Here is a 2,670-nt window from a genome sequence, read left to right as displayed (position 1 = left end):
TAAAACATCTTTGGGGAGAAGAAATGTGCCAGACTTGTTTCAAGGCCTGCCAATGAATGTCACCTGAAGGTGTGTCGCCCTCACTGCTGTCTTTTTTTGTTCTGTTTCAATGCGGCTGCCTTCATGCGTTTGAACCCTTTCACATTGCATTTTCCAATAAATTAATAAGGAAGAATGAGAGAAAACATGATACGCAATCCGTGTGCATCTCACACAGAGAGCTCTTGTTTGATTACCTCTGCCTTCTTGTGTGAAAAACAAGGAGAGTGTGAAGCCAAACCAGAGAGAATAGCGCAACGAATGTTTCTATGGCTACAAGGGGAGTTGCTGTGCACTGAGTCTTTTCGATGAAGACATTAAGACAGTTTGACAAAGTACCAGTAAAGAGGGAAGAAAGGAAAGCTAAAGAACTGAAAAAGGTCAAACGTGGACTCGACACTTGTACAAAGCATGTCACTTTTATTTGATTATGAAGAGGCCTGCAAATTAATATGCCATTGTGGCAATAGTAACATTTCCAGTTTTAATACTATTCCTTCTCTGAGTTCATGGGAGTCATGGTTAAGAAAAATATGCAAATCTGTGCTTTTTGTTTCTTTCTTTGATATCATACATGATGTCACTTAACAAAAAATTTTACTGACAGTGGCAGATCTTCAGCAAACTGGAAACCCAGAGTTGTGAATCCTATAGGCAAAGAGGAACAGTTGAGAGATCATTTACCAAGCAAAAGGAGACTGGTGAGTAGAATTAAAGCATGTTCTTACTGCTAAGCCGGGTGGGCTTGGTGAGGGGAGAGTATGACAGGCAGCACATTTCCCCCCAGACGCTTCTTCCACAAGTGGCCAAATTTCTTAAGCTTTTTTGTTGCAAAGCCTTCATAAGGCCAAGAGTCATGACACGCCACGTTCCTTAACATCTCTGTATAGTGCCTTCTAACCCTCCTTTTCCCCTTCCAGCACACTTCTTTCCAACCATTAGGCGTGAGGTACGGGGTGGTTGCCCCAGCCACAAAATTTCAACCCCTGGTGCTGCCTCAATATAGCTGTGTGCTTCCGTCGCTGGGCTGCATTGAAAATGGTTTCTCCATGCGAACCAGGAAGTGACCTCTCTAGACAATGAAACTACTCTTTTTTAAAAAAATCTCTGTGGCTGCGATCTCCTGGGTGATGCGGATGCCATTAGGCAGTTCAATGTGCATGCATTTTCTTGGTCCCCCTCCCTCCCAATACCCCTCTCCGTAAGGACCCAGGCACTAGCAAACCATGTTATGCCACTGTTTCCAACTCTAGACTTGCTTTCTTCTCTCTCACAAGTCCCAGCTAAACTGTTGCTTCCTTTCCCCACTCTCCCAGCCTTGGCATCCAGAGATAATATGTTACTGTTTCTAACCTGTTCTCTCCTATGCTTCCTCTGCCCAATGACTGGCTGGTAGCTGTGGGCCACTGTGACCTCAGAGTAGCTGGAGGCACCATGACTTCCAAGCCAACTACTGATGTTGCAGAACTCTCTGTCGCCTGGTTTAGAATGTAAGTCTGGCCAGCTTGCCATTCTTACATATACAGTGGTGCCCCGCAAGACGGAAAACCCGCTAGACGAAAGGGTTTTCCGTTTTGGAGGCGCTTCGCAAAACGAATTTCCCTATGGGTTTGCTTCGCAAGACGAAAATGTCTTGCGAGTTCCTGCGGAACTCCTTTTTTTCCTGCGGAACTCCTTTTTTCCCCTTTTTCCCCCCTTTTCCTAAGCCCTAAGCCGCTTATCAGCTGATCCACTAAAAGCCGCTAAACCGCTAATAGCGCTAATCCGCTAAGCTGTCAATGGGCTTGCTTCGCAAGATGAAAAAACCGCTATACGAAGAGCCTCACAGAATGGATTAATTTCGTCTTGCGAGGCACCACTGTACAACAAATTGAATGGCTTCCCTCAGAAATTCTTCTGCGGCTTAGAAGGATTCCATACAAAGACTTTTCTCTTCATTTTCCTTTTTCTCCAAGACATAGGCAGTATTGTATCTCAGGCAAAGCCCCACATAAAGCTCCAAGTGAGGAGAGGAGATTAAGCCTAAAGGAACTGTAGACAAACCCAAGAAGAAACAGAACCTTGTGAGGGAAGTAGCTCTACTACTCATGCGTCTCTCCAGTCAAGCTCCATGAAGCTTTCCCAGTGGGTGTGGTGCAGATAAAAAGAAACATGACTTTAGAAACCTTCACTCGTGGCCTGATGGATTGACCAAATCAGGAAAAGACAGAAACTGCAGAGTTGAAAACACTGTTAAGCAAGGCAAACAGCACCAAGCATTGCAAAACCTAAGGAATTATTTACAATCCAAGAGTAAACAGCTGTGGGCAGTGCAGAAAAACATTCATCCACAACAAGCAGCAATTTCCTGTTGTGTCAAACCCAGGGCCAGGTTCAGTATCTGCAGGTTATTTTCCTTTGTGCATATCCAGTTTTAGCTCAAGCCATCTTCAAAAATCTGGGACTCCAGTTTGGATGTCTTAGTACATATTTATTTAAACCCCACCATTTCCCCTCAAGATGACTTACGCCCCTCAGGAGTGCGCCCACCATGGGCAGCATGAGAGGGTGAAATACTTTGCTAGAAAAATGAAGTTGATGTGAGTTGTTCAGTCTAAAGCCAGGAAACCGTTCTAATAACATAATAACCTG

General features: G+C 44.6%; 1 long non-coding RNA gene across 1 annotated transcript; it reads right to left on the bottom strand.

Annotated features, from left to right (window-relative positions):
• Nucleotides 1-439: 439 nt before the first annotated feature.
• LOC309348152 lies at nucleotides 440-1,558 on the bottom strand. The gene is made up of 2 exons (XR_014159240.1): nucleotides 1,393-1,558; nucleotides 440-687 (listed from the first exon to the last, which is right to left on the bottom strand). It is a non-coding gene; the product is annotated as an uncharacterized lncRNA (long non-coding RNA).
• Between the last annotated feature and the right edge of the window lie 1,112 nt (nucleotides 1,559-2,670).

Source organism: Podarcis erhardii (genome assembly GCF_964252035.2).
Source record: "Podarcis erhardii genome assembly, chromosome: 8".
Classification (NCBI taxonomy): domain Eukaryota; kingdom Metazoa; phylum Chordata; class Lepidosauria; order Squamata; family Lacertidae; genus Podarcis; species Podarcis erhardii.
Note: the sequence above shows the minus strand (reverse complement) of the source record. Positions and strands in the feature narration are given on the sequence as shown.